We start from the raw sequence: 15,218 nt of genomic DNA on the forward strand, positions 1-15,218 counted from the left end.
TTAAGTATTTAAAAGTGAACTGAAGACAAAACATCTAAAACAACAAAAGCCTTCACAAAATCTACAACACTCATAAATGTTGTTTATAATGGTGTTACCAAACTAAGCTGTTGAAACTTGGAAGATGTCAACTGCGCCCTCTGAACTAAACAAACTTTTACAAAAGGTCGTCTGCTTCCTAATCACGGACAAGGTGTAATTGGCGCGTTTGGGCGGTATTTTTATTCTTCGTTTATGAGAAGGGCTTTACTTTTAAAAGAAAAATATTGTTAAGTAAGTGTTAAAAGCATCTTTTTAAAAATTCTTGCGGTTAGAGTCATTTGCGAAAACGAATACAAAGTGGAATAAGTTGTTTTGACTTACGTCAGATGCATCTCAATTATTAAAAAAGTTACGTAAATTAACGTCGTTATAAATAAATGTGATTATAATTAATATTAAAAGAATATGGTATAATAAAATCAGCAGAGATAATATAGTTTAATTTTTACAAAATCTTGTCTGCAATTTTAATAGTGCAAATATGTTAAAATTATTTTTTAAAAAGGTCGTCTGCTATTCAGCATATAAGGCATATTTGTATAGCAGCAATTTTGTTTTCGATTAATGGAAAGAACTGTTTTAATTTTAGGAAACGATGCAACTGTTAAATGTTAAAAGCGCCATAATGAAATTATTGAGACTTAAAAGAACTGTTTTAATTTTAGGAAACGATGCAACTGTTAAATGTTAAGAGTGCCATAATGAAATTATTGAGACTTGTTAAAAGATTAATTTTGGAATAAGAATTAAAAAATTAGTTTGTATAGGATTGAATCAGTTAAGTCAAAAAAAAATTTTTCTAATAAAAGAGATATCTGAATAAATTCTTCAATATTAACATTTAATAAAAGATAATCATTTATAAAAACAGGAGTAATAGAGAATAAAAAGTTGCATGAATTCTTTTTAACAATAATTTCTCAACTTTTTAAGAATGAATTAACGCTTTCCTAAATTAATTAATTATGAAATAAATTTGTAAAAAGCATCAATTTTTTTTAATCATAAGAATAATTACATCTTAATCATAACATGCATTGATTTAAGTACATTGAATATTAAAAATATATTGTTTTGAATATTGAATACTATAATACCGAGATCATTTTTGACTATAGCTATCGAATGCGTTAATATCACAATTATCGATAAACATCGCGAATATTAACCAAATGATAGTTACTGAATACGATATTAATGTTAGTGTCGATAATTTTTTTGTGTAACAAAAATATTGACAAATGCAATAACTGAAAAGTACCTTAAATAGTTAATACAATAAACAGTAAAAATTAATTAATAAATAAAAATACAAGATTTAGAATAGAACTTAATAAATAAAAAAACAAGGTTTAGAAACTTATATGTCTTCTGAATGCATAATAAATAAAACCTTAACCCACATTAAATAAATATACCTATAATATATAACATAATATAAATATAGTGACACTGATTAAATATAATGAAATAGTCCACTATAAGGTATACATTCTTATAAAACAATTCTTAGAAAAGGCAACCTTCCAAGACACTACCTGCAATAGAATAAAGAAAAATAAATCAAACTTTTCCTGATCATTCACCAATCAAAAAACTTGGGGAACAATATTTGAAAACCGAGCGACTGATGCGTCAGCTTGCGTCCTATAGTTTCGAGTTCCATTATAGGGCAGTATGAGGGGGTGACACGCTACGATTTCGTAGATATGAGTGGGGTAGGGGCATCTGGCAAACAGCGTCAAGTCCATTCTTTTTCCTCTCAGCTGTGGAACTTATTTTTTTTCTTCTTTGGCTTCCTATCTTTATTTGTGGATGGGGTGTCATGTCTCCAGGACTTCTGGAGTTGGATAAGTTCCAATACGAGGTAAGTAATGGTGCACGAGGATTTTCACGTGTGAAGAAGTAGAAGGGTGAGGGGCAAAAAAAACAAAAACAAAATGCGTCGTGGCAAAACAAAAGCAAAAAGCTGCCATCCAAGACACAAAAGCGCTAGTTCTTTCACTGTTTTGCAAAGGGGATTTGCTACGTGTTTGATCTTGCATCAGCAATTCCAAAGTCATTTCCATACTCGGTGGGGGTGGAAATGAAAGGAAATGGTGGGGAAAAAAGCAAGCGATAGAATCGAATTTCGATCACTGATACTGAAACAAAAGATTTTTAGCTTTCAGAAAGATAGATATATTAAACGAAAAAGAATTTTGAAATAAAAGTTTTTGCAAACGGTTTGAACTGCTTGAAACGCACGTAAAAGTGTTAGTTAAAATAAAGTGCACCTGTCATTATTAGAAATTGCATGCTTTTTTGATGATTGAGTTTTTTAACAGTTGTTCAGTGTTGCATACAAGTTACATACAAGTGTTACAGAGATTCCACTTACGCGTTATAAAGCATCAAGTATGTCAGAAAGCGTAGTGGGGACGCGATAAACTAAGTTAAACCGCGTTCCAGGTAAATGTAATAAATAGAAAAAGAGCTATTTTAAATAGGGACTTTAGTAAAAAAGGACCCAGAAATTAGTAAAGACCTAAAATTTCTAAGTCTAGAAGAGTTACCGCCGTTAGGTTAAATTTCGATCGCTTTTAGTAACGCCATCTGTATAAAAAATTGCAAAATATCCAAAAGAAAGTAATTTCTGGGCTGTTATGTTTTCGCCAACAAACATGAATAACTTAGATTCTGTAAATGATTTTTATTTAGATGAGAAAATATAGCGAAAATTGCAATTTTTTAAAAAGAAAAGTTTAATTTAATAGCTGATCAATATAAAGTATAAAGCTATATGTCCGTTGTAAAGCTTTTCAGAAAGACAGTATATATTGATTAAAAGCTTAAGTTTTATGACACATAAACTGGGTTCTTTTTTTAATTTCCTTGGTGAAACTGCTTGTAAGTACACAAAAGCTGGAGAGAAAAAAATATTTTTGTCACAATGTACGTAATAATTCACCTTTTTGTGAATTGTCGATTCAGATGATCATTGTTGGTTATTATAGATAAAAAAATACAAATATATATACAACATTATTTTTTCAAAAAGACTTTTCGCAAAAACCATTCTATCATGTTTTAAACAATAGTTTATAAGATTTTTGTAAGGAATTCTTTTTTTCTCCTAGCAATAAAAAAAAAAAAACGGTTTTAAATCAATATATAATATGTTTCTTTAAGAGTGGATAGATAATATTATTAAACGAGAATAAATTAAATAGTGACTTGTGAAGTAAGAAAAAAAATTGTTCTTCTCACTTTTAGTTTACTTTTTTTCTATTTCAATACAAAGGCAAATATAAAAATGCATAGGCAAATGAAAAGTGGATAAAAAAATTTAAACAAAATTTCAATCTTTATAAATTTTTAACTCATATTTTTGCCATAATTGTTTCGTGAAACGTCAACATTAAAATCTAAATTGAGTATATTAAAAAAAAAAATTATAAGACTTTATTTGCAAATATATATGCGTTATAAAAGATAAAAAAGAAAAGCGAAATTTAATATTGACACGAATTGAGGTATTAAAGAAAATAAAGAAAAATTTTTTGACAATACACTTAAGAAAAAAGAGGTAAAAACTAAAATTTAGAGAATGTCTGAGGAATCATGGGAATTGAAAAAAGCTTCTGCAAAGAAAACGATTCGGGAGAAAAATTCGAAAATTTTCTCGATAATTCGGGAAAAATAATGTCTAAACTAAAACTTAAAAAAACATTTTGTCAAATAAAATTTTTTTTTGCTTATGTTATCATTTATTTTTAAGAAAAAGCAATAAACATTTGGAAAAATCTAGTATGAAAGTAAAAGGTTTGCTTTTACTGCAATCTGCGATTAAACATTTATTGAAAAAGCGATGCAATTAGTTTTAAATAAAGCATAACTCAAAAAAGTAGTAGACGCATAATGTAAATTAGATACTGAGGAAAAATGTAATATTCGATTTAAAAAAAATATTCGAAAGCGAAAAGTATTTTTGCGTTACGTTTTTAAAATTTTGAAATGAATTAAACATTTTTTATATAGATTTTGATCATGAAAATAAGATATTGAGTAGGATGATTTCAACTTGTTTTTATTATTCGTCTTTAATCGCAACTAGGTGTTTTTAAGAGTGACAATAAAATAATGACATGAGATTTAGTAGTATCCTGATGCATTTTAAAGAGTGACAATAGAAAATAATGACAATAGAGACAAGAAAAGCTTAGAGTCATAAATTTTTCCTCGAATTTCTTAACGATTATGATTAAACCAATAATAATTGCAACAATATCAGTGACAATAATTAATAATATTTAATATTTTGTTGCAATACAATTTTAGTTTTAATTTTTGGTTCTTAGTTTACTTTAGATGCTAATTTCTAATGTCAAAGCACCTAAAAACAATAAAAAATGCGCTGTAAAATATTGTATACGTTGCATTATAACTTTTCCGAATCTAAGCATACAGACTTTTGCAGCTTAATAAATGATGTATCGTATAAGCTGCAACTGTTTTTTACGTAATTGAAATACCATTCCGCGAAAATGAGATGCCCGGTTTTTTTTACTAAAAAAATAATATTAATTTTATCTTTTTATATGATGTAATAATTTTATCTTACATCTTTATTACGAAATTTCATCTGATTTCTTTGCTTGTTATTTAAATAAATGAATTCACTTTTAGCGAAAAACAACTGAACACGAAAAACAACTGAACACATAATACATATAGAAAGACAAATCTTTAATTCAGTAAACAAAATATATGAAAAAAAGTTCATTGATAAAGATAATATATAATACAAATAACGACTATTAAATGCAAAAAACAATATACTATTCACACTTTCATTTAGTTTCATAGAAATTTTTAAAATTTTTCAGAAAAAGTAAGAATTTAAAAACATCAAATTTTTAAAAAAAAATTTTTGTCTTATTATAAATGTATCAGACATAAATCCTAACAAAAAAAAAAGCAGACATGAGTAAAAATATTTCTAAAAATAAAACATCAAGTATAAACCTGTCAGTCAATGAAATTGTTCGCCAAAAATAAAAGTGTGCTAAATGATACCTTTTTAGTCACTTAACTTGTCAAAATTATCGTTTGGTTTTAGGCGCTTCGCATGTAATTAAGTCTCCAATTATTTTTCATTGGACAGTTTATCAATATTTTATTTTATTTACGAAACATCCGATGGCATGTTAAAATATATTTCATGCAATACATGAAAAATGATATAAGTTAAATGCCTTCTAAAGTAAATAACTTAAAAACTGTTAGGCTAATTATTTTTAGTAATTACTATGCATTTCATTATATGCATTGGCAAGTTACATAAATCTATTTTGTTTTAAATTTTTTTTTGTTGCTTTAATTGTATAGTGATTAAGAAACCACTAAAAATCAGTATAATTTAATATTCGGATATTCAACTACTACTGTACTGGGGCTGGAGAAAATAATGGAAATACTTCTATACTAATGCATTTTTTTATAGTTCTCAAGAAATACTTAAGAAATCATACTTATAAATGAAGTTTATAGACAATAAATTACAAACGGAAAACAATGGTTTCGAAATCCTATGCCAAAAAATGTAACGATAAATTTGTAACTTTTTACAATTATTTCGGTTATTATATTCGATAACTACACAAAATTTCGCGTGATTAACTTAAATATTTATGGAGACATAAAAATTTTTGTCAATAATTGCAAACAGTTTAAATTTAAACTGTAATAAATTGATGCCGTTTTAAATTTTTTCTCAAGTCTTACATGCTATGCTCACCACTCGTATAATATATTAATAAAACGTAGGATAATTCATCTACTGATTTTAATATTATTTGAAAAAAAACTTTGCATATATTTGCAGAAGAAACACTAGATATCAAAGATTTCAAAATAAAAATAACTTTCTTTAATTAAATTTACATTAAAAGTCAGTTCTAAAAAAATAAGCTTTCAGATCCTATCGCAAAGCTGTTTTTAAAGAAAACAAATTCCGAACATAAAGTAAAACGAAAGCATAATTTTTAAAAATTGCTATATTCTAGAACTGAAACAGGGTGCGTAGCCAAATTATTCAACAAAAAATAAGCACCTTTAAAGCACTTTCAAAAAAAAAATATCATAATTAGGAAGGGAGGAAATTTTTTGACAATTGACGGTTTTATTTTGTTATAACCGCCATGTCAAGAAAAAAAAACTTTTTGGCATTGTTTTTGACAAAAGTCAAAAATCATAAAATTATGAATTATGTAAAACGAATGTTGTTTTAATTCGCTACGGACTGACAAAACGCCGAAATACATTGGGGTTGAATTAATTGTGAAAACGTTGAATGTGAACTGTGTCTTTGCATAATTCGAAGCGAAAATCAACACAGCAAAGGAAAAATCTCATTTTGAAAAAGGGAAAATTAAGCACTTTTTAAAAACACCCAATGAAAAAAGCACCTTTAAGGGCTATTAAAAAACGAAAATAAGCACCCTTAAGCTCTTTATAAAACTCCAACGCACCCTGTGAAAAGTTAAATAATTTTGATGTGGATTAGAAAGGAACCAAAACTTAAAAAGCAGCTTTAGTCAGGTTCATTCAAGAATGAAATAATGTATAGTTTCATACGTTCGATGTATGAATTTATAAGATATACCGCAGATATGAAACATTATCTGCACTTACGCCCCTTTTACTCAATTCCTGATCTTATGTTTCTCTTTTCCACAGTCCATATTTCCCATTCTCTCATTATTTTTGTGTGATTCGACCTTTTGGCAGATCCACCTGACGCCTTCCCATCATTCTCTGACCAAGCCTAACCTCTTCTTACCCCCTTTAATACCCCTCTCCCTAGAGAAGAGCATCACCACAGTACAAAGCTAATAGGCAAACTTAATGAATGCACTAGCGGGCCCCTTGAACGTATCTTCCAAAGCATCTCTACATGTCTTGGGGAAAATAGCAGAGAAGGGGGGTCGCATTCTTCATTTTCCCCTTCATTCAAGTGGGGTCGACCAAATATTGCTCAGTTATATCATATCTGATGTGATAATGGAAATATTTTTTCATAGTCTCCTTATATTTAAAACAAAAACATGTCAGATACTTATTGCTCAAATAAATCAAACCTGGTATGATAAGCTTATTTATTTATTTATTATTGTTTGTATTCTTTAGGTATGAAGACTTAAATTGACAGAGATGAAATGAGTAATATTAATGTTAATATAAATTCTAGAGCCGTTATTTTCGTTTCAAAAAAATATTTTCTTCAAAAATTTTTCTACACAGATATATTTTTCTTAAGTTTTCGTTTCCATCTTTTTTTATGCTGACTCTAAAATAATCGGTTCAACTTTGAACAATAATGTCGGTACCTTGAACCATAATTAAAATTATGAATGTAGGTTTTAGATTCTGTCGTTCTATAGGAACACTAAGAAAATGGGTTCAACGCTCACACTCGAAAAAAATCGGTTCAACGTTGCACATTAATTTTGAACCAAATAATATCGTGCTAAATGGCTAATACCATAATAAGACATTAAACCGTATTTTTGTTGAAGTTGACCATATTATTGTGTTATTAAGCTTAAAGAGGATTAAAATGCACAATATTATGGTTAATCTTGTCATCTTATTATATGGCCAGATAATGGTTACCATATTATGGTTTAATACGATCCAAATTTTCTAACAGTTTAGTTTTTAATTTGAAAGTAATAATAAAGCTAAACTTCGATAAGCCTATTTTAAGCACAGCATACCAATTGGCAGTGACGAAATTCATATAACAACTTAGCAGCAGAAGCCAAAGAATGATTTGGGTTAAAAAATTTATAGTTTATAACATTTAGGATGAAAATTTTAAATAATTAGTCAAATTTTTGGTACAATGGTTATGAATTTTTCTAGTGGAAAAAGTTCATTCCCTTTTTCAAACCACGGAGGAAAAAAAAAATACTATTCATATCATCATTGAGACTCAAAATAACCCCATCCAAGCGAACACTGCATCCAAGTTTTTCAGAAGATTTGCGAATAAAAGAAGGGGGCTGTACCCGAAACCTTCGCATTATTGTGGCAGACAGTTACAATGCGAACACAATTCACTCGTTATCTTTTGCAAAATCCTTCACCATCTATCGTACATACCAAATTTCTCCCTTAGCAATCGAGGTAATACGCACCTCTAAGGGCCAGGCCTTTATTATAGGATTTATTCTGCTTTTTCCATGTTTTTTTCTTTTTTCCTTTTACGGAAGAAAAGAAAGAAAAAAATATAATAGCTGCTAAAAGATAACCCTCTTTTAGAACTGTTGAGTTAAAAATTGTTCTCAAATCTGATAATTTCAGGTTGTATGCCAAAAAGACGAAAATTCCATCAAAGGAAAAGAACTCGCAGTGAAATAAAATGTATCTCGTGTTTTTGTTATTCTATTTCTTTCAGCATGATTGAAAAAACTCAGTTGGTTCTTTTTTTTTCTTTCTTTTTTTTGATGAATGTGACCTTCTACGCGCAGCTTGGAATAATGTTCATGCCATTCTTCAACCTCACACCCTCTATTTCTATCAGTTGAACCAAAAAGTTCGTTTAGACGTCGACGGAACCTGCAATCAGGTAATGGACATCAAATTTGAATGGAAAGTAAATCGCGCTGTCTTATTCACTCAATCTGGTTCAATGTGTGTACATTCTAAAAAGAAGCAACAATGATTGCTTCCATTACCAAAACTTAAGCAACAAAAGGTTGGAATTTCAACGAAGTTAAAGTGATTCGATTTAAATGTATTTCTTTCTTTATATTTTTTTCTAAAATTAGCATTGAATATTTCGTTGGGTTGAGTAGATAGTATTTTAAAGAAAGCTATTTTAAGGTCAACTTAAACGGCGGTGTTATAGCAACATTTCTAAACACAAAAACAACTCTGGATATAAAGTTAGAGTGATTTGATTTCCTTTCTTTATATTTTTTCCTTTAATTTTGTGAAGTTAACATTGAATAAATAATATATTTTAATCAATATTACATTATTAAATACTATTGAGCAATATTACATTAAGCATAATTACATTAGTATAATCAACAAATATTATATTAATATTATTATATTGAATATATTTTAAACTCAATATTATAATCGTCTTATGATTCGAAGGTTTTTTTATTAAGATATTTTAAAACGTCTAATTATTCACGGCGTTTTGCATGAAGATGTTTAAAAAGACAAATATAAATAATATGCAGGGTTTTCAATAAATATGTATTTTAAAAATTTACATTACATTATCATTAAATGTACATTTTGCACAAACAAAATAATTCTTGATAGGGTAAAGCTTAATTAATTAACTGTAAATGGTGGTCTTATTTCTATTTTTTTCTAAAATAAGTATTAAATATTCGGTTGGTTAGGCATTTTAAGGAAATCAATTTCAACTTTCGGTAAAATAAAATTTCTTAAAAAAATAAATTCTGGGTATAATAAATGTCAAAGTGATTAAATTTAAAATTTGAGTTTTTGTTTGAATTTTGTAACATTAACATTAAGTGAATTGCAGGGATTTCCATGAAATTATGTAAAATATTTAATAGTGCGTAAGGTTTTAAAAAAAAATATTTTAAGCGTCAAATATTTCAGCGAGCTTTCAATGAAGATATAATAACTCGCACCTTTTAATAAATAAAATCAACTATATTTAAATCTATTCTTTCATTAACTTCTTTTTTTTTAAATTACGATTTAAAAATTCACTAGATTTTTCTAGTATAATTAATTGCAAGAGCATAATAATTATGGATAATACAAAAATTAAATTATTCCGATTTAAAAGCTATTTTGTTTAATTATTGTTTCACATAAGACAGATTTTTTAAACATTACTCCAGATATATTATCCTTTTTTTACTTTATTCATGTAATATTATAAATATAATATAATAAACAGAATAATTTCAATGCGTTAAAGTATAAAAAAAACTCTTTATCAAAACATCAATTAGAAAAAACAATATTGAAAAAAAGTGATTCGAAGACAAAATTAAGTAGTAACAAATGAAAAAAAAATTATAAGACTATTTTTTTCTCCTGAAACGTAACTAAATAGCGATAAGAAGCTGAGATTTTCTGCAATTTATTGTGAATAATTAATTGAGTTGGCTTTCTCACCATATATATTAATATCATATAAATTAAATTACAGAAACATATAACATATCTTTTTTAATTCTTTCGCAAATCGAGGAGAACAGCAGTAAATAATTCTAAATAAAATTCTTTGCTTTTATTAAATAAAACGATTTATAATTTCAGACGAGTTTTTTCTTTTTAGTACACGCAAACGATATTAAGAGATCGTTTTCTTTTTATTTCATGGATAATTGATGTACGAAATGTATTCTTTGTTTTAAGTAATTTCTTTTACTTTTGGTCAATATTTCTGAAAATGCGCTTATAAAGGCATGAAAAAAATATCAGCGTTTCTTAATAGCTGAAAGAAAAACGACTAAGAAACCAAATTATTGGGCGAGCGAAACTGGTGATGATAGCAAAGACAAATCTGTAATAATGAATTAGTGAATGACTCATGAGGAAAATGAAACAACGATTTATTTGTGTTTCAGTGCTTGTTGACTCAGAAATTGATTCAACACGGAAAAAAGCATTGAGTACAAAACTTGAATTCAATTCAAAGTCAATGGGAGAAATAAAAACTAGTTTTTTTATAAAGAGTATTACTATTAAAGTATATTACTATTAAAGTATATTACTTTTTAAAAGTTAATTAAAAAATTAAAAAGCATTCTTAAAATTGCATATTAAATTGTTCTTTTGTAGAAGAGACGTCAGCAGTTTATATTCCCATTACCACTAACTTCTGCGCCGAATTTAAACATTATCTGACGCAGAAAAAAGGAATAAAAAGAAATAAAAAATATTTCATTTCTTACACACATTTAATATATTATCATTCATTTTATTGTCTTTTTACTTTAAATATATGTTGTTATTTTTTTACAAAAAAAAATATCCTCTTTTTGTCAAAACGTTATTTTCCGAAATAAACGAATTCCGTCTTTAATTAGAACGATTTTTCATTTGTTTTCTTCGTAAATCTGTGCGTTTCGTTTTTAAATTCAAAAAAAAAGGGGGAAAAAAACCTAAATTACTTCTGTTTTAATCACTAACCATTCTTCTGAATAAGTAAAATTCCTTTAAAAAAATTTTTTTTAATTGTTTTCTAGAAAATGAGCACGAAATTTACAATTTAAAGAAGACAGCTGACATAAAAGAAGCAATGCCATGTTGGAAAAATATCCCTCAAATCGAAATAGAATTTTATGAGAATTTCATAAGCTTAAGAACTACTTGAAGCATTATTAAGAACCGTATTTAAGTTTATCTTTCGCTAATAAAAGCTATTCGACAGTTTAAATTTTCATTATTTTAAAATGCTCAAAAAGTGTAAGTTAAACACTTTGCATCGCAAATTTCTGATAAAAAGAAAACTTTAAATAACAATTTAGACTGCATACAGTGCGCTGAAAAAAAGAAAAAAGGACTACACCGACAGATTTTTTACATTGTAGATCTCAATCTTAATTGTTCGAAAGGGGTGACCTCAAATATACTAATAAATTAATACAGACGATATTTTAAGCTATGAAATCAGACACAAAAACATACTTTCTAAAGTTACCAAACTATGGTGACCATATTTCCCAGATTACGTTAACGTTAAAGTTACCAGCAACCCCCTACATTTTGGAGGTCAGAAATTCAAATCCTTTGAAAAAAAAGGTATGTTTATTCAGAGAAAATCCGTTTTTGCGTCTAATTTTGTAACTTAAAAACATAGTCTGCGTTTATAAAATAGCTCATTTAAGGTCAATTCGAACCATTAATAGTGAATCCAAGAACGTGAAAATCCGATCATCAGATCAAGGTGGTCCTTCTCTTTTGGCGCACCGTACGTTAAAACAAGAGCTTCAATAACTTCAAACATAAAAAACAAAAATGCACATTGTCGTTAAGGGCATATTTAATCAAAAACTAAAACCCTAAAAAGAGGCTGCAGATTAAAAAAAAAAAAAATCAAACTACAAAGCTATGAAGAAAGAAAAAAAAAAGAGTGAATACAAGAGGAAAAAAAAAATCCAATTTAAAAGCTTTAACTGCATTACTAAGCAATTTGGCAATGATTCAATAGCTGCTTATGAAACCCCCTCAATTTTTTCTACTATGAACATCCAACGGAAATCAAGCAACATCTATGTTATTCAGCACAGTGTTATTTATTATGTTCTTAAAATAGGATTTAAAAAGAAAAAGTCGGCATCCGACAATAAGTTGATTTAATTAATTAAATGGAATTTTTCGCTATAAGAACAAACGACTTCAACTGAATCGAGATTTTTTTTCCTTTTTTAAAACTACTTACAAAGGAAATTAATTGCAGCAAATAATTTAATTTTCCCAACATTTTAGAAAGTTTGAAGAAATATTTAATTAAATTTGGTTGAAATTTACTTCGATACAAACCTATATGAGTACTGAAGACAACTAAAAGAAACAGCGATAAAAAAAGATTTAAAAAATTGAATACCTTATAATACTCCATTTAAGACAGCATATAACTTGCAATTAAAATGTTTTTATTTGTTATTTGATTCAGATACTTATTCAGTTTTTATTTTTACTTGATTGTACACATTTTGTCATCATTTTAGAGAAACGAAGGTAAAAAATTTTAATTAATATTTTTAACTATAAAAACTAATGTAGAGTTACATGAATGTAACAATTGAAATTCATATAGCTTTACGAATAAGACAACTGAGATTTAGATAGTTAAATGAACATGACAAATGAAATAAAGATAACTTTTCTATTTTATGGAAGTAAGTTTAATTTAGATCTCAATTGATAATGTTGTTTATAAAATTTAGGAAATAGAAATTTTTGATCATGGATAAGAATAACTTTTCTAATATGAAGTTAATGAAAAAAGCAAATCTAACTAACTGCCAAAGATGAAAAAAAGGGGCCTAAGAAGAAAATGCAACTCATAATAATATATCATGTTGAATTCTACGCATTTAACAACTAAAAAATCTAATTTTCTTACTAATTCCACTAACAAAAATTATCGACTACAAAAACGGCAATAATCGAAAATAGCAACAGAAGGAGCAATTCACAAATGAATGTGAATCCACGTTACCTACAATGTAGCTTACGCTGTAATACCAATTTGCAATTGGAAAATAACAGCAATGACTTAGAAACAGTTGTTTTTTGACAAAATAACACAAAACATAGCAGCTTAAGCATATTTCCAATAATTCAATTAATCATATAATTTTGATTCATACAATACAAATTTTTATACAATTGTTGAAAAAAACTTTATATGAGGTGCGTAGCCAAATTTTTCAGCAAAAAATAAGCACCTTTTAAGCACTCAAAAATATTTTTGTGCCTAAAAAAATCATAATTAGGATCTGTGCAGAAATGAAAATTATTTTTTTCTATCGTTTAAAGTTCTTAACTTATAAACATAACATCAATAAATTTCAAAAACATTTCATAATCATGACAAAATGACTAGTTTCTGATAAATATTGCCGAGAAAATTGTTTTTTTTTTTTTTTTTTTTTTTTTTTTTTTTTGTAATTTAGAACGACAATCGATACGGTGAAGAAAAAATATCTTTTTAAAAGATAGAAAATTAAGCACTTTTTACAAACTCCGAATAAAAAAAGCACCTTTAAGGGCTTTTAAAAAACGTAAATCAAAATTAAGCACCTTTAAGCACATTTTAAAAACGCTACGCACCCTGCATCACCTGAAAGAAAAGAAAGACAATTTTCAAAATTATCTAAATATGCATTTTTTCCCCTTCAAAATTTTGATCGACACGGTATTGGCTGATTTCTACCTTTAAAGACAGGGTATAAAAGAATTGGAGATTAAGCCGAGAAATACAATACGAAGCGAATAAAAAAAAGCAATAATCCATTGACAAATTAAAAAGGAAAGTAAAAAAAAAAAAAGCTTCAGAAGAAAATGTAACTCATAATAAAATCTGATGTTGAATTCTAAGCATTCAGTGACTCAAAACTCTCATTCTTTTTTCAAGTCCCACCAGCAAAAGTTATCGACTATAAAACGGTGATAATCGAAAATTGCATCACAACGAGCAATTCGCAAATGAGTATGAAATCACGTCTCCTCTTAAAAAAAAAAATATCTAGCTCACACTGTAGTTCCCATTTGCAATTGGAAAATAACAGTAATGACTTTTAAACAGAGAGCAATTTCACGCCCCTCGATTCATTAAATTTTCATTCATTTCGATAAATGAACAATTTTCGTTAGCCAGGGCGGAAAGTAGGGGGGCATAGGGAGGGGCTAAAACAAATCACGGTACCCCCTTTTCTCGGACGGGAAAACGAATCATTCTAGAGTGTAATTAAAAAAAAAAAAACTTTTTAAAGAGAAGCGAGAGACAATTTTTGAATATGAAAAAAATTCCCAATAAGGGCGGAGAGATTTTGTAAAAAAAAAGGACATAATTAACTGGAGGTGGTAGGGGCGTCACTGGAAGGGGCGCAATCTTTCTCCCTTTTACCTGCCATGGGGAATGCGAACAATTTCCGCCCCAAAAACCTGCAGCGGCAGCTGCAATGAAAAGTCAGTCCCATTTGTCCTGTCGGTGTTCGTCAACTAAGCTAATTAAAGACGTTCTCTCATGTGGGGGTGATGCTGCTTCTTGATGTCCCCTCGTCCACCCTGCAGTTGAGGTCGATGAGTCACAAGAGTACGGTTGTAGCAAACGATAGAGAAACAACCGACGGTGCCACTAAACTTCACATGGTGCATGATGACCCCTTGATCCTTCTGTGGGATTTTGGATCCCATATGGGACCAGTCCTTTATCCCATGACTGCCCCTTTTCCTCCACCAGATGAAAAGGGTAGGCCATCCTACCACCCCAGATGGAGGAAATGGAAGAGTTCATTTTGTTTTGACGGTGAAATAAACATTTTTTTAAAACTGCTAAACAAAAAAATGACATAAGTTTTTATACATAATTTAATGAAATGTAATGCAGAGCTACAAATTATTCAGTTTGTTTTGATGGTGAATAAATATTTTTTTTAAACTGCTAAACAAAA

General features: G+C 28.2%; 1 protein-coding gene across 7 annotated transcripts in view; it reads right to left on the reverse strand.

The window, feature by feature from the left end:
• The window catches only part of LOC107443783 (plexin-A2), a 285,630-nt gene that overhangs the window by 253,108 nt on the left and 17,304 nt on the right, over window positions 1–15,218 (reverse strand). Inside the window, exon 1 of one of the 7 annotated variants that reach the window (XM_087155763.1) lies at window positions 1,581–1,761. The exons of the other annotated variants lie outside the window; for them this stretch is intronic. The gene's annotated coding sequence lies outside the window, so the exon portion shown is untranslated. Of the gene's footprint in view, window positions 1–1,580; window positions 1,762–15,218 lie in introns of those variants that run through there. 7 annotated transcript variants of the gene reach the window in all.

Source organism: Parasteatoda tepidariorum, chromosome 12, assembly GCF_982258835.1.
Source record: "Parasteatoda tepidariorum strain Cologne lab strain chromosome 12, Ptep-v5.0, whole genome shotgun sequence".
Classification (NCBI taxonomy): domain Eukaryota; kingdom Metazoa; phylum Arthropoda; class Arachnida; order Araneae; family Theridiidae; genus Parasteatoda; species Parasteatoda tepidariorum.